Source organism: Hyla sarda, chromosome 2 (assembly GCF_029499605.1).
Source record: "Hyla sarda isolate aHylSar1 chromosome 2, aHylSar1.hap1, whole genome shotgun sequence".
In the NCBI taxonomy this organism is placed as follows: Eukaryota; Metazoa; Chordata; class Amphibia; order Anura; family Hylidae; genus Hyla; species Hyla sarda.
The window spans coordinates 331019483-331042851 of NC_079190.1; the positions used below are offsets into that span (position 1 = coordinate 331019483).

Genomic DNA, 23369 nt, shown 5'->3' on the forward strand with positions numbered 1-23369 from the left:
CACTAATAATGAAATGATCAAAACCTGGTTATACACATGACTTTGTGTGAGGCAGCAGCCCAGTGACTCCTCCTCCTGTCTCCTTATGACACGATTTCCAATCACGTGCTGACCCCTGTGTTCCACGTGCAGCAGCCATGTGATCGACATGCAATGTTTGTAAACAAGCGTCATGGGGCCACGTGAGTACGTGCAGAGTCATACGCTTGACTGACAGCTGCTTTGCCCACTAAGAAGAATGAGTGTAATGACTGACAACAGAAACAGCCAATTCAATAGCAGAGTTGCTAGGGGGGGATCACCCAGGAAGTGGAGGGGTGGGGTAAAAAAGAAATTAATGATTGACAGCAGAATTAGCCAACCACTAGCCCTGCAGAAGTGTAATTAAAGTAACTGACAGCAGTTTAAGCCAATTGCTACATAGAATGAAAGGTCCCGCTCAGGTCGGGGGTGACACCAAGCTGCTTCTGTGTGTGAGGTAAAATAATGACGTACAAGTGACGGGCAGCACTGAAGCCGTAAAACACACTGAATCCCCAGAGTGGTTGGTGTTAGTAATGACAGGAAAGTGATGGGTGGTCTATAAAGAAAGTCTATAGACTCGCATTACTGCAGATACAGAGTTCGGCGGCGCTCTATTTAGCGGGGCCCTTAGGGGTCACCAATACGGCGCTGTTTCTGAGCTTTCTGGCATATTTCACAGTATGTAATGTGGTAGAAAACGTTAGTGTAATGTACAGGGCAACGTGTAATGTGCATCGTGCTGGCTGCTCTATAGATATATGAAGAAGTGGTTTGTACGTCATACAGTGAGCTCGTCACACTAAACAGCACATGTGAAGCGCCTGCTGGGCACGGAATAAGCAGAGAGGGGAGACTGGCTGAAGCTGTAGTCCTTCAGCACAATGCAGAGGGGGGGAGGGTCCAAGATCCAGCTCTACTACATGCAGGAGCTTGAGACACTGTGTTAGGGCATATGTTTTTTGATACTGGATAACTATCAGCAGGATAGGAGATAAATGTCAGATCGCGGGGGTCTGACCGCTGGGACTCCTGTAAGGGGCTTTCTGCATGAATGAAGTGTGTCGACCAGTCAACACATCATCTGCATGCATCTCTATGGGAGAGACAGAAATACAAGAACACTGTATCTCTGGCTCTGCCATAAAGCTCTGTCATGGTAGACACACTTCATTCATGCAGAGAGCCGGGTGGGAGATCACAGGGGTTCCAGCCATCAGACCCCTGCAATCTAACACTTATCCCCTATCCGCAGCAGCTCCTTTAAAGGAGATCTGCAGTGTTAGACACTTATTCCCTATCCACAGGATCAGGGATAAGTGTCTGTTCACTGGGTTTTTGAAAGCTGGGACCACCTGCGATCTCCTGTAGGGGCCCTGGCTCTGCCATGCAGGCTGCAGCATGACACCACGGCCGACACGCCCCTTCCATATCAGTGGTCCCTCAACATATGATATTAATTGGTTCCAGGAGAACCATCATATGTTGAAACCATCATATGTCGAGTACATATGTCTATGTAAAAATGGTAATTGGTTCTGGGGCCTTGGAACCATTGTATTTTGAATACATATCTCTATGGGAAACTGCCAATTGGTTCTGGGATGACCATTGTATGTGGAGTGTATGGGGAGTATTTAACAAACCAGGGTGCCTCCAGCTGTTGCACAACTACAACTCCCAGCATGCATGTACAGCCATTGACTGTCTGGGCATGCTGGGAGTTATAGTTTTGCAACAGCTGGAGGCACACTGATAGGGAAACATTGATGTATGGGGTGTATTGTGTGTATATGTATTGTATGTGATGTGTGACATTGCATACAGTACTGTACAGTTCTTTAAATACCTCCAGTGGGGACAGAATGTCCTTCATTACGATCCTGCCGACTACAGCTCTATAGGAAAGGAAGGGGAGGGCAGCCAGCAGCTCATTGGATGCCTGCAGCAAGATGCTGCAGGCTATTGGCTATGGCTGCACTGGGGGGCGGGGCTTACACGGAGCTCACAGTGGAACCCTGCGTGAGTTAGCAGGACAACATGTAACAGGAGGCAGAACGGGGCACACGGGGACATTAAACAACTATCTGTCAGTTGCTGAAGTTGTCAGCGCTGTCAGATAGCTGTTTGTACGATGGCCCCGACACACAGCAGCATCATATGTCGAGGCTGCCTTCAACATACGATGGGCTCTGAGAGGCCATCATATGTTGAAATGATCATATGTTGGGGCCATCATAAGTCGAGGGATCACTGTATCTCTATGGGAGAGGAGGAAATGCAGTGTTAGTTCATCCCTGCCTCTCCCATAGAGCTGTATGGAGGGGGCGTGTCGTCGACCTCAGTGACATGCGTATTATTTGCGTAGAGTCATAGCAATGACGGTTCCCCGTACGGGAGATCACGGGGGTGGGGGGTCTGACTGCTTAGACCTGGGGTCCTGCTACTGGGGACCCCAGGGATCTACCATGCAGCACCCACGTTTAGCGACTTTCGGAAATGCTGGAGATCCTCAGGCTGAGTCCATCTTGACCACGAGGACTGAGCATAGTGACGTCAGGGCTCCACCCCCGTGTGACGTTACGCTCCGCCCACTCAATGCAAGTCTATTGGAGGGGCGTGACAGCTGTCACACCCCCTCCCATAGGCTTGCATTGAGGGGGCGGAGCCGTGACGTCACTATGCTCCATCCCCTTGATCACCAGTAATCAGCGTGTTCGCTCCGGGGACTGATTCTAACGGGGTGCGGCGTGGAAGATCACGGGGGTCCCCAGCGGCGGGACCCCCGCGATCAGGCATCTTATCCGCTATCCTTTGGATAGGGGATAAGATGTCTTAGCGACGGAGTACTCCTTTAAGGGTCTTCTGCAGATTTGAAGCTGTTTTAAGTCATTTAGTTTATATTGAAATCTGCAGCATCTAATATGCTAATATTCTGTAAATATGAATACTCCTAAGGCTCTATTCACATGTACAGTATCCTGCTCATATTTGATTCTGCAGATTTTATGCTGTGTTCAGTCATTTAGCTTAACCCTTTAAGGACCAGGCCAATTTTCTTTTTTTCCTTCTCGCCCTTTAATAGCCATAACTCTTTTATTTATTTTTTATCTCCACACCCATATAAGGGCATGTTTTTTGCAGGAGAAATTGTACTTTGTAATGCCTTCATTCATTTTTCCATAACATATGCTCCAACGGAAAAAACAATAGTTGCGAGGTAAAATTGAAAAAAAAAAAAAAGCAATTTAGCAAATTTGGGGTGGTTTCTTTTTTACGCCATTCAATGTGTGGTCATACTAACATGTAATCTTGATACTTTAGGTCGGCATGATAACGACAATACCCAAAAAGTGTACTTTTCATAATGTTAAAAAAGTTTAGAATTAAAAAATCCTAAACTTTTTAGAAAAAACATTATTTTTTTATGCCCATTTTCTGACCCCTATAACTTTTTTTTTTTTTTTTTTTGTTTAGTGGGCTATATGAGGGCTCATTTTTTTGCACCATATTTTGTAGTTTTTATCGGTATCATTGTGGTATTGATCAGACTTTTTAATCTCTTTTAGGGTGTGTTCACACATACAGGATCCTGCTCAGATTTGATGCGCAGGATTTGTAACTGCAGATTAGAAGCTGTGTTATTTGGTTTACATTGAAATCTGCAGCAGAAAATCCTGTGTACATGTGAACGTACCATAACATAATTTTTTCTGGGATGTGATACAAAAAACGCAATTCTGGGGTTTAGTATTTATTTATTTTTTACGTTTATGCCATTTACCGTACGGGATAAATAAAGTTATATTTTATTGGTTCAGACAATTATGCACGCGTTGATACCTAATATGTTCATTTTTATTATGTTTACATGTTTTTTTTATATGGAAAATGGGAAAAGGCGGGTTTAAATCAACTTTTAATAAGAAAGGGGTTAACTTTTTTTTTTTTTTTTTTTCTTACACTTTATTAGATCCCTTACGGGACTTTTAGGAGGAATCATTGGATTCTTCATCCAGATCAATGTGGTTCCATAGAACTACATTGATCTGTGTGCTTTGCGCTTTTTTGGCTACCTCAGTAGTGAATTGCCGCCCATAGCCTAAACTACCCCCTCCCTCCCTCCCTCCCATGATCGTGCGATCCACCCGACTAGAGCATCAGGGACACATTAAATGTTCGTTTAGACGCCGCTGTTTTGACATCGGCGATCTAAATGGTTAAAGGAAAACTGTCGGCTTCCTCCCCCCACACTAACCAGCGGTACTGGCTGGTAGTGCTGGGGACGCTGATCAGTTTGATGCTTACCGTGCCTGGATCCTCCACGCCGTTCCTCTCTTTTCGGTATATGCTAATGAGGTGCTAACTGGCACTCTGATGTCATTGCCGCCTGCCGCAGCACTGCCCACCTCATCAATATCCCTCCCCTCCCTCCGCCTCTCCCTCTTCTCCCCACTCTGTAATGAAGAGAGGGGAGGAATATTGATGAGATGGGCGGCGCTGCGGCCAGAGGTACTGACGTCAGAGTGCCAGTTAGCTCGGCCGGTGCCAGTTAGCACCTCAATAGCATATACCGAAAATGGAAGATTGCGGCCGAACGGCACGGCGGATCCGGGCACAGTAAGCATCAAACCGATCAGCATCCCCTGCACTACCAGACAGTACTGCTGAGTAGTGCAGGGGGAGAAAGCTGACAGTTTTCCTTTAATAGCCAGCTGTGGTGCATGTCGGCTATTAGCAGCAGACCCCAGCTACAGGAATCGGCTGAGGGCCGGCCATGTATACACATCAATGGCCGTTAAGAGATAAAATTAAGATCTGCAGCATCAAATATGCTCCGATTAACATTCTATTTTATTAATTTGGACATTTGCGCATGAGATGATACAGGGATGTGGAAATCCTATCGCCTGACGACCGGGACAAGTAGTTTTGGGCTCCGGGCAGATGATTTTTTTAAATAGATTTAGCCCTGTATCGGGCTAGCAGGGACAGACTTCCCCCTTATTTTTCTTTAATGCCGGTGTGAGGCGCAGGAGCCGATGCAAGTCTGCACCTCACACCGGCGCTCAGAGTGTATGGAGGGGGCAGTGGCGGCCCCCAGCTGACTTCAGTATCCGGGGGCCGCTGCTCATTGCGCCCCAGCCGGTGTGAGGGGATCTTAGGAGCGAGGGCAGAGCCCGAAGACGGTCTGCAGGAGATGATTAAGCCACGCCCCCCCTCCCCCCTCCCGGAGGATGGAGAGCGCAGCTCAGCATAATACAAGAAGACAGGGGGAGAATGAGGATGTCCACAGCTACTCCCTCCCCCACACACAGCCTCTCCCTTCCCCCTGCTCTGTCTACACAGGACCTCATTTATCACGGGGAGGTTTCAAGTATTCACGGGGGAAAATACAGAGCGGGGAAAGGAAGTGTGTGAGGAGACTGCACTGCACGGGCTGGGGATTTCACCTCACACCGGCTGAGGTGAGGAGGCCGAGCATGCAGGCGGCGGGAAGGGTGGTTGTATATGTATGTAATGTATGATTAGGGGGGTGTATGTATGATGTGTGCATATGTATGGTGTATGTCATATGTATATATGAAGTGTATATGTGTATGGTGTCTGTGTATGTGTGATGTGTGTATGATGTGGGGTGTATCAGTGGCAGGTGTATGTATAATGTGTGCGTATGTATGGTGTATGTGTCATGTGTATATATGATGTGTGTATGGTATGTGTCATGTATATATGATGTGTGTATGGTATATATGTGATGTGTGTATGTAATGTATGATATAGGGGGCAGCGGCAGGTGTATGCATGATGTGTGCATATATATGGTGTGTGTATGTGTATATATGATGTGTGCATGGTATATGTGTGTATGTAATGTATGATGTGGGAGGGGGGGCAGCGGCAGGTGTATGTATGATGTGTGCATATGTATGGTGCATATGTATGGTGTATGTGTGATGTGTGTATGTAATGTATGATGTGGGGGGGGGGGGCAGCGGCGGGTGTATGTATGTATGATGTGTCTATGTATGTAATGCATAATGTAGGGGGCAGTGGCCCGGTGTATGTATATGTGTATGCATGTATGTTTTGTACAGGGGCGGACTGACAAGTGCTGCTGCCAGTTGTGCCATCTAATTTTATTTATTTTTAGTGGCTTCTCGCCACCCGCACTAAGTTGCACCCCCAGAATCCCACCCCTTCATACTCAAGAGCCCCACGGTTGCACGCAAACACGCCCGAACCAAAACTACAACTTCCAGCATGTTGCACCGTAACCTAAACTGTAGAACTATAAAGTGTAACATGCTGGGAGTTGTAGTTTTGTTTCGGGTCAGCTGCAGAGCCATAGGCTGCATCAGGGCATGCTGGGTGTTGTAGTTACTAACTGCAATTCCCAGTATTCCTTGACACAGCCTATGGCTCTGCAGCTGACCCAAACCAAAACTACAACTCCCAGCATGTTACACTATAACCTTAACTTGTACTACTATACAGTGCAACATGCTGCAACACCCACACAACCATAAGCTGTATCAGGGCATGCTGGGTGTTGTAGTCATCTAGTAACTAAATGCAACTTCCAACATTTTCTGACACATAATTAGAGTAAATAAAATGCAGCACATAAACTGGAGAAGCAGAACACCCCACCACCCCCAGTAACACAGCACTGTTCAGTGTTTTCCAATCAAGACTCCATATATAAGTCCCTATGAAGACTGAAAAATAGTGATTAGAATATTTTAAGAAGTGTGTATATATGTGAATAAGCCCCTTTCCTAATAAAAGTTCTGATAAAAACTACAGATCATGTCACACAAGATTTACCCTCATCCCTGTATATGGAAAAATTGGAGTTATAGGGGTCAGATGGGGGGGCTTGCCTCGGGTGTAAAAGGAGCTAGCTACAGCTCTCCCGCAGCTAATAGCCTGGCATGCTGCAATCGCCATGGCCGCTATTAAACCATTAGATCACCGCTGTCAAAGTTGACATCAGTGTCTAAAGGGATCTTATATCCATCCCTGGTGGTCTAGTGGGTGGGGGGGGGGGGGGGGAATCGTACTATTTTGGTTGAAATTATTTTATCTACCAGGACAAGTGGATTTTCTTGAGGGACAAGTAGATTGTGTTCTGCTTTAGTTCCTTGGACAAGTAGTTTTTTTTATTTATTTCCACACCCCTGTGATACCTATGTTTGTTTGTTTACATTATTTTATGAAACAAATGGGAAAAGGGGGGTGATTCAAATATTTTTTAGGGGAAGAGCTTATTCACATTTATTAACTTGTTTGTTTTTTTGCCTTTTATTTACTATTTTAGTCCCTGTAGGGGACTAATACATTCAGTCTTTTGATTGCAGACACTGAACAATGTTGTGTCATAGCACAGCATTGATCAGTCTTATTGGCGGTCCATTGCTACAGGCTGCCATGACTTCTTGTAGCATTGGAGAGCCAATCAGATGGGCCGGAGTTTCCGATCAGCTCAGCTGAGCTGCTGGGATTGGTTTTTATGCATTGTAGAGAAAGATGTCCAGCATTAGCCACAGGTACTGCTAGGACACTGTCCTGGAAATATTAATATTTTGTCACATTTTCTTTATTGTGAGCTTCATTTTGTGCAATATGGGGCGATCTGTGCGTTGCTGGCTGTTGTCATTGCTGCAGGTATGGTGGGGAATCAGTAACTCATGAACATATGATGAGTCTCTGTAGCTTGAATCATCATATTGTAACTTGCTTGTGCCCACCGTAATAGGAGTGGCTTCTTTCTTCATACTTTTTGATCAAAATGTATACTAACAACCTGTTAGTTTTTGAAATTATGCTGAGAAGCAATTAGATCAAAATACAGATTGTGATGGATGTGTGGCTATGTTACTGTTTCTCTATTTTTGTTCTTGCTGTATCCGTAGGAGTAACTTTGTAAACTCTGCTTTTGTTCTCTAGACAAAATAAACCTGACTCAGGTAGGACTCACGCACTCATCCAGAGCTGGAGGAAGAAGTCACTTGTGAGATAATGGGCCTCATTTACTAAGTGTCGGGTTTTTACTAGTGGGAAAAGTTGTTTCAGACATGCAGGATTCCTCTCTATTTACTATTGGGAAAAGTCGGGAACATTTTCTGACCAGCTTTTTCTAGGTCGATATTTCCAGCCATTTACCCACAGGATTTTCTGTGAATTCAATAGTAAATCGGTCGGGTTGTGAAACCACACCCCTTTTCGGGCCGGCCATGCCCCCTTTGCGACAGACCACGCCCCTTTTGGGCTTTTCCCAGTGCAATGTCGGGTTTGTTGGATTTTCCAGGCGCACACTGCCGCAGACTGGCGCAGACATGTCTCAGACACTCTGTGCCAAGATAACCAGACAAAAACTGGTCGGTTTCAGCTTAGTAAATGAGGCCCAACACGTCATTTGTATTTCTTCAAGTATTGCAAATTTGCCTATCCAAGCAGACGCCACTGAAGCTGATAATTATTACAAGTCTGGATTTCTATCACAATTCGGTTAGCTGTGTCCTTAAGGTGCTAAGAATATGTTCACATGGCGTTATCTATGCTGAATAAAGAATTTCTGCCTGGACATTCCGTCCGAGGCAGGCGTCAACTCATCAGTTTTGGCAATGCATTTCCGAGTGGGGTCCACCAAAAGAATTTACGTCAATTGGAATTTCCATGGCAAATGTTTCTGAAGCAGAAAATTTGCTGTGTGTACGGTACAGAAGAATCCAAATGAAAGTCAGGAAATCTGCAGGAAAATATGCATGTGTGTATGAACCCTCAGGGTATTGTCACATGTAAAGTATCTGCTGCACATTAGATGCTTCAGAATTTAAGATTCAGATTTAATACTGTGTTCAGTCAATAAGTTTACATTAAAATACCCAGGTGTGAAGGTACCATAGGGGGCTGCTCACACAGCTGGATTTCCTACGATTTTTCCGTAGCATATGTGCTTTTGAAAATTCCCAGTGGATTTATTACCATTAACTTTAATGGGTCTGCAAAAAGTCCTCAAATCTGCCTATATTGTAGATTTTGTGCTAAACCATTAAAGTCAATGGTAGCAAAATCTTCTGCAGAATTTCTGCAGCAAATATGTCTCAAAAATCCTGGCTGAAATCCTACTGTGTGAATGGACCCTTAGGGCTCTGGAGGAAGGGAGATGGCGACGTTATCATTGCTAAAACAGTAATGATAATCTGCCTCGATCAAAGTTGATTGCGGCATCTAATTAAAGGGGTACTCCGGTGCTTAGACATCTTATCCCCTATCCAAAGGATAGGGGAAAGATGCCTGATCGCAGGAGTCCCGCCGCTGGGGACCCCCGGGATCATGCACGCGGCACCCCGTTTGTAATCAGTCCCCAGAGCGTGTTCGCTCCGGGACTGATTACCGGCGACTACAGGGCGGGTGGCGTGTGACGTCACGCCCCCGCGTGATGTCACGCTCCGCCCCTCAATGCAAGCCTATGGGAGGGCGTGATAGCCATCTCGCCCCCTCCCGTAGGCTTGCATTGAGGGGCGGAGCGTGACATCACATGGGCGTGACGGCACACGCCGCCCACCGTGTAGTCCCCGGTAATCAGTCCCGGAGCGAACACGCTCCGGGGACTGATTACAAAAGGAGTACCGCGTGCATGATCCCGGAGTCCCCAGCAGCGGGACTCTCGTGATCAGGCATCTTATCCCCTATCCTTTGGATAGGGGATAAGATGTCTAAGCACCGGAGTACCCCTTTAAAGTAAAACCATCCCGCCAGCTTAGTGGAGCTGATCGGTACTATCGCAATTAAATCGTGATGTCCATATCAGCTGAGAGGACAGCAGGAGGTCCTTTACCTGCCTCCTCGCCGTCTGATCGGTGCTCCACTGATCCAGGAAGCTTCAGCATGCTGGAGCAGCAGAGCACCCATAACACTGATCAATGCTATGCTATGGCATAGCATTGAACAGTATATGCAATCGAGATTCTATGGTATAGCCCCCTATGAGGGAGTTAAAAAAATAATAATTATGTGAATAAGCTCCTCCCCTAATCAAAGTTTGAATCCCCCCCATTTCCTTTTTTTAAATAAAATAATGCAATAAAAATTCTAATAATCATATATGGTACTGCCGCGTACATAAATGTCCGAACTATTAAAATATAGGGTTATCTAAAGCGCACGGTCCATGGCGTGCACGTAAAAAAAGACCAAATTCCAAAATTGTACTTCATATACCATAAAAAAATAATAAAAAGCGATCAAAAAGTCCCATCAAAACAAAATGGTACTGATAAAAACTACAGACCACGGCGCAAAAAAAAGCCCTCATATACCCTTGTATGCAGAAAAATAAAAACATTATAGGGGTCAGAAGATGACAATTTAAAATGTTCTAATTTATCTAGTGTATGTAGGGTAGTTACAATTTTTTTAAGTAGTAAAATAAAACCTACATAAATTGGGTATCCTTGTAACCATATGCACCTACAGAATAAAGATAAGGTGTTATTTTTACCGAAAAGTGCACTGCGTAGAAACGGAAGCCCTAAAAAGTTACAAAATGGAATTTTTATTTTATTTCACCCCACAACTAACTTTTTAATTTGTTTTGCCGCAGATTGTCATAATCGACAACTTACAGCCGGTCCCTACCTGCGCTAATGTGCAATGACATCAATGTCATCAAACAACAAACAGATAAACAAGGCAGGATATAAATACTAACAGGGCAGGATAGAGCATACTAACATACAGTTCAGAAACTGAAATCAAGATTAACAGCAGATTGAACAAGACTAGATATAAGAATAAGTATACAGCAGACAAAACCAGGAGATTCAGGGGATGAATAGATGAACTGAATGTCAGGACACTAAACGGGTCACAAAATATAGAACACAATTCACACTGGACACTGAACAAAGAACACACTACACAAACAGATACAAGTTCAGAGGACACAGATCAGTGTTAAAGTACAGAGGACACTCTAGATTAGTAATCTACACTATGATCAGTGATCATAAACTAAAAACACTATAGATGAGAAATCATAAACTCACTAGATAGAAACAAGAAAAATGTCAAAAGCCAAACTCCATAGCATAGAGGAATACAGGAACTGCAAAACCAAACTCCATTTAGGAATACGGGTCAAGATACTAAACAGGAATACTAAAAACTGAACAATAGAGGGAGATCAAGAACTATTCAGGACTGATATAACGCACAATGTGAACACAGACTAGGAAATATCGGAACAAACACAATACTAAAACCCCAACAAATGTACTAAAACCAAGCTGGCTAAAATCTATATCATAAACAGGAATCATAATCATGGTTAAAACTCAGATAAATACTAAAACAGACAAAAACAAGGTGCAAGATAAACCAGACAAGGTCAGAGTAGAACTCAATTACCAGCAGGGAGTTCCAGCAGAGCTCAGGTTTAAATAATCCTACGCGAGCTGCCATAGGTTAAGAGCATTAACTCATCCCAAGCCAGGGAGAATAGTACAGAAACTGTTCAGACACAATTCTAGTGTCTGAACAGACCCCAAAACAGAAAAATGCAAGAAAATGGACATTACAATTATGTTATCAAATAAGTGATGTCATTACAAAGTACAATTGGCGACGCAAAAAACAAGCCCTTATATGGGTCTGTAGGTGCAAAATTGAAAGCATTATGATTTTTTAGAAGGAGAGAAGGAAAAAACGAAAGTGCAAAAACTAAAATTAACTGAGTCCTTACGGGATTCAGTTTATATTTTTACCACTTTTGGCTGGAGATCTCCTTTAATTCCAATTTTTCCAGTGGTCCGCTGCATGTCCCACTGATGGCTTGCCGACCAGACGTCGACCGCGGCTGCCAATGGTCCATACCTACACTACCTTCAGTCACTTCTCAGAATCAAAGAGAGCAGGCATCTACTTTCCCTGTATTCAATTGTATTTGTATATTTAACAGACAATTACAAATAAATAGCCAATTACTGCCCGGAGCGAGTAAACATGCTGTTCTCTGCCCAATCACCTACAGTTGAAACCACTATACACTATATAAAAAGACGAATGTGCCTGTTTTTCTCACTATCTGACATGAAATCAGAATAAACCTTACCCGTTTTAGGTCAATTAGGATTATCAAAATTTATAATATTTGCCAAATGCCAGAATAATGAGAGAAAGAAAATTTTTTAACCCGATAACGACCATGGACATCTATACTCGTCCAATGGCTGATAACGGGGTATGACGCGGGCTCCCGACTCGAGCCTGCGTCATACCGGCCAGCCCACAGCTGATTCCTGTAGCTGGGGGCCGGCGTTAATAGCCGACATGTGGCGATCGTCCCGGCCGGCTATTAACCCTCTAGATCACCGCTGTCAAAGTTGACAGCGGCGTCTAAAGATGCCTGTATCCAGTTCCTGGTGGTCCAGTGGGGTGGATGACCCCCCCCCGTGGCGCGTTCGCGGGGGGGGCAATCCACTACTGAGGTACTGGGCTTACCTCTCCTGCTGCGGTGACTACAGTCAGGCTTTATCAGTTGAGCGCAGAGCACACAGATCAATGGGATTGTATGTAATCCCATTGATCTGTATGAGGAATCAAATGATTCCTCCTAAAAGTCCCCTAAGATGCATAGTAAGTGCATAGAGATTGACCCGGATGAAGGCATTACACTTGCCTCCGCCACCAAAATACCCTACAGCAGTGTTTCTCAAACAGGGTGCCTCCAACTGTTGCAAAACTCCCAGCATGCCTTGCTGGGAGTTGTTGATTTTCAACAGCTGGAGGTTCCGTTTTGGAAACAGTGGAAACGGTTTTATTTTAATTGGGGGGGGGGGGGGGGGTGGTAACTGTGTAAGGGTGTGTATATGTATGTATATAGAGATAAATATATAATGTAGTGTTTTTCCGGGTCACCGTAAACCGATTGACCCGGAATCATCGCAAATCGTCCAACTGAATTGCCCGGTGATTTGCAGCGACCGCACACATGCGGGGGGGGGGGGGGGTTACTTGCATTGGGTTTTGCATTGGATGCCTGCTAAACGATTTCAGCTGGCATCCCAGTCCGGTCCCCGTCCTTAAGAAAATTAAAGGGGTACTCCGGTGGAAAACTTTTTTTTTATTTTTTTTATGAGCTGGTGCCAGAAAGTTAAACAGATTTGTACCCCTTTTAAGTTTTCTATGTTTTATTTGTGTTTTAAAAAATCTGGTGTCTTCCTACTTATCCAGAGCACATTTCCCCCCATCTCTCGCACAGACTTTGGCCTCCTGCTGGCCTGACAGAAGTCTAAAATCAGGAAATGCAGTCTGGAGTGCTGAGGGGGGTGTGTACAGCCTTAGCCAATCATAGTTCATATCACACAGAACTGCTCTGGGCTGTGTGTAGCAGAGTGAGGGAGGAAATTCTCCCCTTTATGGCTTCAGATTATGTAATGCCTGTTATGTCCTCTAGGAACCGGAAACATAATCAGAGTAGTTTTATGGCCCTTCCCTACAAAGGTCATTATTATTTTTTCCTATTCCCATGGAGCATTACAAAGAGGTTTCTCTCTAGGTAGCTTGAAAAGGTGCAAAACGGTTGTCACAAAACAGCTCCCCTCTTTGTGTCTACCCAACTTGCATAAGATTTTTATGAACTAAATAAAGAATGATCTTGGGGGCCGTAACTATATACAGGAGACTGTAGCTATATACAGGTGGCTACTATCTACAGGGGGAATCTACCTATTGGGGTCTGCTGCTGCCTACAGGGGACAGCTATCTACAGGGGGACATACCCAAAGTGGGGAAAAAAGTATTTAGTCAGCCACCAATTGTGCAAGTTCTCCCACTTATAAAGATGAGCGAGGCCTGTAATTTTCATCATAGGTACACCTCAACTATGAGAGACATAATGAGAAAAAAATACATACAATCACATTGTCTGATTATTAAAGAATTTATTAGCAAATTATGGTGGAAAATAAGTATTTGGTCAATAAGAAAAGTTAATTTCAATACTTTGTTATATACTTTGGCAATGACAAAGGTCAAACGTTTTCTGTAAGTCTTCACAAGGTTTTCTCACACTGTTGCTGGTATTTTGGCCCATTCCTCCATGCAGATCTCCTCTAGAGCAGTGATGTTTTGGGGCTGTCGCTGGGCAACACGGATTTTCAACTCCCACTTTCTCCTGCCGGGAGCACTTACAATGTGAGCAAGGGAAAAGGTTAGATACACAGCTTTTTAAAGCTCGGAAGGATGTTTGAAGTAGTTAGGGAATATAATCTGTTAGTTTAGAAAATATGGTTTGATGACCGGTACTCTTCGAAGTCCCCTAAGAGACTAATAAAGAGTAAAAAAAAAAAAAAAGTTTATTAAAAGTTTAATCCCTTAAGGACTTGGGGTTTATTCCGTTTATGCACTTTTGTTTTTTTTTTTCCTCCTCAATTTTTAAATGACATCAGTCATTTTACCCCCAAAAAATCGATGGCGAAACAAATTTTTTTTTTTGTGTGACAAAATTGAAAAAAAACCAACCTGCCATTTTGTAACTTTAGGGGGCTTTCGTTTCTACGCTGTGCACTTTTCGGTAAAAATTACACCTTGTAGACAGAGATGCTCCAAGACATTCTACGAATGGGGTAACAAGCCAGGAAAATACCTAGCCAGGGCACTCCGGGAACAACGCACATCTCGGTACATCCCATCTATTACCAAGACGGGGGATGAGAAATCTTTTCTTACTTCGGACATTCTGAAGACTTTTGAGCACTATTACACAGATCTTAATAACCTCCCTTCACCTACACTTGCCCCCCCCCCCGTCTCCATTGACGTCCATCTCTTTGTCAATCAATGTCAAACAGACATTGCATCCTTAGAGGCCCCTTTTACAGAGGAAGAAATAGCGTTTGCCATTACCAATTTCTGTCGTGCAAAAGCTCAGTTCCTGATGGCTATACCTCCAGGTTTTTTAAATCCTTAAAAGGTGATCTCACCCCCATTATCTGTAGAACTTTTAACAGCGTATCTCCAGCCACGGGCTTCCCCATATCTTCCCTTAGGGCCCACATAACAGTAATATGCAAAGAGGGCAGGGATCCCATTTGCTAGTTACCGCCCCATATCCCTGCTCAACACGGACACTAAGTTGTTTGCCAAGCTGTTGGCGGAACGCCTGGCAGCTGTCCTGGGGCCTTTGTTCCACCTCAATCAATCTGGCTTCCTTCGTTCACGGGAAGCACGTGATAACAGCCTCCACTGGCTGCAGGAGGTTCATGGAGGCCTCTGTTGCACAGATAGGACTGGGCCCTTCGATATTAGGTCGCATAACTGCACTGTATCGTAATCCACAGGCCCAGGTGAAGGTAAACGGCTTCCTGTCCTCTCCTATACCCATCCGCAATGGCACGCGCCAGGGTTGCCCGCTCTCCCCTCTTCTCTACATTCTTTGCATGGAGCATTTATTGAATGCACTCCGGAATGACCCTGCATTGAGGGATTTTCCCGGGGGGGGGGGCCCGCAGTTACACGTACCCTCCAATTGTATTCTCACTTTAGTAATCATAAAATTAACATGACAAAGAGTGTGGCCTTAAATATCACGCTCCCAGAAGCTGCAGTCTCCCGTCTTAAACGGATGCACCCCTTCCAGTGGGCCTCGAGATCTATCAAATATCTGGGGATCCAGGTCCCCTCGGATCCGCTTGATGTCTTCCCTCTTAATTTGCACCCGCTGATGGCGGAACTGGAGAGAGACCTAGACAAGTGGTCTTCTGGCACGTTTTCTTGGGTGGGTAGAGCCAACATTCTTAAAATGAATATACTCCCCAGACTGTTGTATCTCTTTTTGACTGTTCCAGTAGCCATCCCCCTTCATACTTCTGCAAACTTGATATAATGTTCAGAAAGTTCGTTTAAGTGGGCTGGCAGTCTAGGATTTCCGGAAAGATCTTGCTTAGAAGGAAACGAGTGGGTTGGCTTGCGGTCCCTGACTGCAAGGCCTACTATATCGCGGCCACTTTGGCTAGGTTTCTAGACTTCTTCCACGTCCGCTACGACAAGCGATGGGTGGAAATAGAACTCTTTGGTATTAAAGGCGAGATTCTTTCTCTCCCCTGGCTTCCTCCGGGTGCATTCTCAAATGTCGCCTGTGCGGCCCTACCTTGGGTATTCAAGGAATTATGCTCGACCTTCAAAAGATACTTGTCCAACACTTCCCTAGTTACACCTGATGGACCGTTAGTGCCCATCCTTAATAATCCCCGCCCCCCCCCCCCCCCCTTGTAGAGATCGTCCCTCTTTCCTAGGTGTGACAGATCCTCCGACCCTCCCTCTATAAGGTTTCCTGACAGGTACCCAGCTCCGCCCGTACGAAGACCTGGTGCCGAGGTACATTCGCACGTCAACTAGATATATGCAATATCTACAACTCTGGCACTTTGTGACCACTGTGGGCCTAGAACTGAACCTGGGCAGACCTCTCCTTCCCTTTGAGAAGCTGTGTACTTCCTCCTCCCCGGTTGCTAAAGCCGTTTCCCAGATCTCAGGCATGAAGCAATAGATTGCCGATCAGATGCTGAGAAGGAAGGTATGGACCCTCCACGCGTCCTCTCAGCGGGATGATCCCGCTGCCGGCAAGCATTTTCTTTAATTTTAGACGCGACAATCCACTTTGAACGCCTTGTCTAAGGGGTTAATACCGGACATCACCGTGATCGGGACCCCGCGTCATAAAAAAACACATACATTAACCCCTTCCATATTAAAAGTTCACATCACCCCCTTTTCCCATTTTTTATATAAAAACATGTAAACATGATAAAAATAAACCTATTTGGTATTGACACGTGAGTATCTGTCCAAACTTTTAAAATAGAACTTTAAGTATCCCATACAGTCAATGGTGTTAATGTAAAAAAAATATACCAAACTTAGAATTGCGTTTTTTCATAACATCATATCCCAGAAAAAATGAAGCAAAAAACGATCAAAAAGTCTGATCAATACCAAAATGGTACTGATACAAATAGCAGATTAAGGCGCAAAAAAATTGCCCCCATACAGCTCCGAATGTGGAAAAATAAAAATGTTTATAGGGGTGAGAAAATGGCAATTGAAAAAATCTATATTAAAAAGTTTATAATTTTTTTTAAATAAGCAACACATGACTGACATGACTAAACAAATGTGATATTACTGTAACCAGGCTGACCTAAAGTATCAAAATAACATATAAGCTTGACCACAAGGTGAAGGTGTAAAAAAAAAAAGAGAACCATCAAATTAGCAAAATTGCATATTTTTTGTTTTTGTTTTGGAGCATATGTTATGGAAAAATGAAAGATGTCAATACAAAGTAGAATTGGTCCCACAAAAGACAAGCCCTCATATGGGTCTGTAGTTGTAAAATAGGAGTTATGGCTATTAGGGATCGACCAATATCGTTTTTTTAGGGCCGATAGCCGATTACTTATACCGATATTCCGGTATAAGTTATCGGCTATTTAACCCCCTGCGACACCGCTACAGATCATTGATTTAAAGCGGGCGCTTTAAATCAATGATCTGCAGTGGCTTTTGCGGGGCCATAGGCCACTGCCGCCACCCGCTTCTCTCCCCCTACCTGTCAGGGTGGTCCGGGCCATCCATCCTTCCTTCCTGTAGTGTCCGGGGGCGTTCCGGGTGAAGAGTGAACCGGTCCGGGCTGTCCTTCTTCTCCGGCGGTCATCTTCTCCACTCCGGGCAGGCTCCGGCCTAGTACGCTGCATAGACGCCGCTGTGCAGTGACGCCCGTGCGCAGCGACGCACCTGACGTCACGGCGTAGCGGCGTCTATGCAGTGTACTAGACCGGAGCCTGCCCGGAGTGGAGAAGATGACTGCCGGAGAAGGACAGCCCGGACCGGTTCACTCTTCACCCTGAACGCCCCCGGACACTACAGAAAGGAAGGAAGGATGGATGGCCCGGACCACCCCCATTACGGGAAAGTTTAATTTTTTTATTGACTCGAAGGGTGGGTGAGGGGCCCGACCGGTATAGCGGTATGGGCAAAAATCCATACCGGTATACCGTCCAGCATCACGGTGGGGGGTGCGGTGGGTCGGGGGTGCGGTGCGGCGGGTCGTGGGGGTGGCGGTCGCGGGGCGGTGCGGGGAGGCGGGGCATTATTGGCTTATCGGCAAGGTAATTGCCGATACTGATAATGCCCAAAATCGTGATTATCGGCCGATAATATCGGCCATACCGATAATCGGTCGATCCCTAATGACTATTATAGAGCGAGGAGGAAAAAATGAAAGTGCAAAATCCAAATAAATAAACTAATAAAGACCTTATTTACATGCTATTTTGGTTGAAATTATTTTGTGTACCTGGACAAGTGGATTGTCATGAGGAAGTAGATTGTGCTCCGTTTTAGTCCCTTGGACAAGTATTATTTATTTATTTTTTTATTTTTATTTTATTTCCACACCCCTGATTTTTCAACAAGTCGCATTTTGCTAACGCAACTTGCCTCTAAGCATCACAAACCCACGACACCACCAACTACACTTAAAAACTGCCTTTGCTGACTCCAGAAAGTTATAAAAGCCAAAGTTACCATATGCTGTGCAACAAAATGATAACTTTGGCAAACACAATTTCAACCAGAAAACATGCTAAACAAACAGACTAACAACCTGTTTTTTATTAAATTCCCGCTTTGTGTATGTAAGGGGGAGGCTGAGCTCTGAGCATTACCTAATGTGAATGCCTTGATCCGATCTATATACTGTCACCTTTTTATTTTTAAAATAATTTAATACACAGTGCACCCCTTGTGGGGAAGGATGAATAGCCGATAATTTATACCAGAATATCGGTATAAGTTATCGGCTATCGTCCCTAACCTCCACATATTATCGATATCGGTCGATCCCTAGTTATTATTAGTGTCACTCACATTTCCAGCCTGTTAGCACATATTGGTGGATAGTATCTATCTGTAATGTTGTCTGTTGCTAGGGCCATAATGATCCACAAAGCAGGGGTCACAGACTACATATGGCTACATATAGCCAGTAAATGACCTCCTATCTTATGATAGGGGAGTAAGAGAGTTTAATTTTGCATTATGTTAATGAATGGGGCTTAATTCCTTTGATTCAGAAGCAGCAAGAAAGCTCATGTGTTGTTCCTTCCAGCTGACCGATGCAATATTAAAGGGGTTAACTGATTTAGAAAAAAAAAAAAAATGACAGCTACCTGCTAGAGCTATACTATATTCACCTATACTATACATACCTTTCTCACTCCAGCATTGATGGTCCAATCTGGTCTGATCCCACTGTTTTCTTTGTGACCTGCTATCCTCCTCTCCTGTTGAGTTTCCAAACACACTGCAGAACGCCTTTCCAATTTAAAATATACAGTAATTGTATTGTTCATATTATACGTTAACACGACTTAAGCAAGTGTTGAAACCTAGGACATGTATTAGTAGGTAAATACTATCTTTTTATATAACTTCCTGTCTAGTTTTCCATAGTGAATATCTGTATATTGACTTGCTTGCTTAATAGGCGTGTATGTGTCAGTGTGTGTGTGTGTGTGTGTGTGTGTGTGTGTGTGTGTGTTTTTCTTCAGTGCTGTTGCTATGCAGCAGTTTTTATGTTATTCACTGGTTATCTCCCTGTCATTGTTTATATCTGGGATGTGACATAATGTTAAACTATTAAGCAAAGATTTTTGACCTGTTTTTCTTTCTAGATCATGTTTAATGATCTTCCTTTTTGTGGTTTGTTTTGAACAGGAGAATGGGGCCAGCCAATGAAACAACAGAGGTGTTTCTCTAAGAGCCAATCCCATTGTTCGAGTTCTCTGCAGCATTTCCTTGTCACACATCGAGGGAGTGGTGGATACACAGTGAAAAGAGGTAGGAAGATGCTGCAGGTTTCATCGTTCTCTAAATCTGCTGTCTAAATCTCTAAAGTGTTACTTTGAAGCAGCTTCTGTGTAAACACTTGGACTGAAAAGTCTTGATGGTCTGCAATATTTCTGGAGGAAATTCAATAAATGATTATGTCTTTTACTGTAGAAGCTGATACGAACTGAGCTTCCATAAACACGCTGCGGCAATGAAGAGAGAAGAGCAATCTCTCATCCTTTAATCTCAGGCAAGTAAACGGTTAACTATTTAAAGTGTCAAGAGTAAAGCATCACATTCGCACTTTTAGCTTTTATATATTGTCTGATCATGTGTTCACGTTACAGCTATGCTAAAAAAAGCAAACAAAAAAAACCTGTTAGCTTATTTGTGAGAATATTGCAACAATCAGCATGAAAAATGCTGCATATGTAATCAAAAGAAATCACACATCAACTGTGTGAAGATTCAGCATTGACAGCTGTTGAACCTCAAGTTGCATAGCTCAACTGTTCTTATATTGGGTGGCTTTCGAGGAATGATGCCTGGATGATGTTCCTGGAAAAAATAAGTCTGCTCCCTACCCCCCTCTTCTGTGGAATCAAGGCACTGGTTATTTAATTCTAGGAAATATGCACCTATTTTATTGTAATCTGTGTTTTTTTTTTCTAGCCAAGGGTTTCAGGAATCCTGATGATATTCAATTGTGTAACAAAAGATCTGTGTGCAGCATAAAATCTTCATCTGGGAGGGGTGGAGCTGAACTGTTGGGCTATGGGTAATATTTTTATGGAATTGCGCAGTCTTCTAATCTCCTAGTGCCAGAGGTTTATACTAAACATTAACCCATTTGGCAATGTGTTAAGTACAATGCACGTGAGATTGGTTTGACATTCTTTTAAAAATAAAGCTATTTAGCATAGACCTGTGTATCCTATAGGAATCGATTAGTTTGTTTCTAAATATTGATAATATTGTCTTATGCGTCACCAATTCAAGTAAACGGAAAAGATGACTGACTGTTTTTTTTTACATGAGCATGCATATATTAATGCATAGAGATGCCCTAGGATCAATCAATGTATATGTCTGTATACAAAGGATTCTTCAGATTATGGGCCAGGTAGCTAGTTAGCGCCATCTTTCCTAGTGTGGCATGTATGTAGGCTAGGAAATAGTTACAGAAAAGGAGATACTGGCTCAGGTGTGGGCTATGCTGCAACAGAAACAAGGCTCTGTCGCCATGTTGAGTTTACGCCTAAACCTTAGAACGGGAATAATTCATTGCCAGTTGTTTTTCTAAGGAATGAACTGCTTTTGCTTACATGTAAGCGCTGCACAGTTTATAATGCGAAACATGTTACTGTTTTTTTCATTCTCTGCTAGCACTGACCTTTTTTTCATGTACTAGAGATACTGTGCGTTAATCTTTGGAACTTTGTCACAAGATAGTCATGTCAATATATGCTTTGATCGATGACTGCTGCTCTTGAGTCAGCCATGTCTTAAATAGGTCTGTATAATGGCCCCACCCAAAATGGAAAATAAAATATACAAAAAATATCTGGCAAGTCGCTGGAACTCAGATGTTTCCATATAAGATATTTGGGCATTGTTATCTTTTTTCATAGCTGAGTAATCCATTTACCAAGACATTATTAGGTTTTATAATGATTCCATTGCTTCCTACATGTTGTTCATGGCTCTTGATCACCTGACATGTCACAATTGCTATTTTTACAATTTTCTAGCAGTTATAGTGAATGTTAGTTTATCATTGTTTGTGATACTGTTAACTTGAAATGGTCATCCTTTATGTAATTGACCTTTTTTGTTGTTTCCATAACTCCAGTGAAGAGCATGTGTGGTCAGCTCACCCCAACACTTGGTGGTCCTGTGGATATGTTCTTTTAACCCCTTAAGGACTCAGGGTTTTTCAGTTTTTGCACTTTCGTTTTTTCCTCCTTACCTTTTAAAAATCATAACCCTTTCAATTTTCCACCTAAAAATCCATATAATGGCTTATTTTTTGCGCCACTAATTCTATTTTGCAGTGACATTAGTCATTTTACCCAAAAATGCATGGCGAAACGGAAAAAAAAAATCATTGTGCGACAAAATCGAAGAAAAACGCCATTTTGTAAATTTTGGTGGCTTCCGTTTCTACGCAGTGCATATTTCGGTAAAAATGACACCCTATCATTATTCTGTAGGTCCATACGGTTAAAATGATACCCTACTTATATAGGTTTGATTTTGTCGCACTTCTGGAAAAAATCATAACTACATGCTGGAAAATTTATTCGTTAAAAAAATGTCATCTTCTTACCCCTATAACTTTTTTATTTTTCCACGTACAGGGCGGTATGAGGACTCATTTTTTGCGCCGTGATCTGAAGTTTTTATCGGTATCATTTTTGTTTTGATCGGACTTTTTGATCACTTTTTATTAATTTTTTAATGGTATAAAAAATGACCAAAAATGCGCTTTTTTTTTTTACTTTGGAATTTTTTTTGCGCGTACGCCATTGACCGTGCGGTTTAATTAATGATATATTTTTATAGTTCGGACATTTACGCACGTGGCGATACCACATATGTTTATTTTTTTTTACACTGTTTTATTTTTTTTATGGTAAAAGGGGGGGTGATTCAAACTTTTATTAGGGACCTATAACACTTCACACACTGATCTCTTGCACAGATCACTGGCGTGTATTAACACGCCTGTGATCAGTGTTATCGGCGCTTGACTGCTCCTGCCTGGATCTCAGGCACGGAGCAGTCATTCGCCGATCGGACACCGAGGAGGCAGGTAAGGGCCCTCCCGGTGTCCTGTAAGCTGTGCGGCGGTCCCTAACAGCCCGACTGAGCAGCCGGGTCACTTTCACTTTCACTTTAGAAGCGGCGGTCAGCTTTGACCGCCGCTTCTACAGGGTTAATACCACACATCGCCGCGATCGGTGATGTGTGGTATTAGCCGCGGGTCCCGGCCGTTGATGAGCGCCGGGACCGACGCGATATGATGCGGGATCGCGGCGCGATCCCGCATCATATCGCGGGGACCGGCGTAGGACGTAAATATACGTCCTGCGTCATTAAGGGGTTAAAGTGTACCTGTTGTCATCAAAAACTTTTGATATAATGTAGATAATACCATTATATGTATATTTGTAATATACATTGATTAAAAAATTTGTATATTTTTGGGTGAAAAAATGTTGTTCCTGCAGCTATTGCCTGTGTGTCTCTATGAGGAGTCCAAATACAGGAAGTACGTTTGGGACAAGAAGAACTCTGTGCAGGCTCCTGGCTTGTCAATCATCCTGATGTGTTAGTAAGTAGCTTGTCATAGAGCCTCAGTGCACACAGTCCTTCTTGTCCTCACTGCACAGAGCCCCGCTTGTCCACCCTCACTTCCTGTATTTGGACTCCTCACAGAGACA

General features: G+C 43.6%; 1 long non-coding RNA gene across 1 annotated transcript; it reads left to right on the forward strand.

Annotated features, from left to right (window-relative positions):
• Positions 1–252: 252 nt before the first annotated feature.
• LOC130356422 (uncharacterized) lies at positions 253–20178 on the forward strand. Its single transcript, XR_008888876.1, has 3 exons — positions 253–478; positions 19810–19932; positions 20095–20178. It is a non-coding gene; the product is annotated as an uncharacterized LOC130356422 (long non-coding RNA).
• Positions 20179–23369: the final 3191 nt, after the last annotated feature.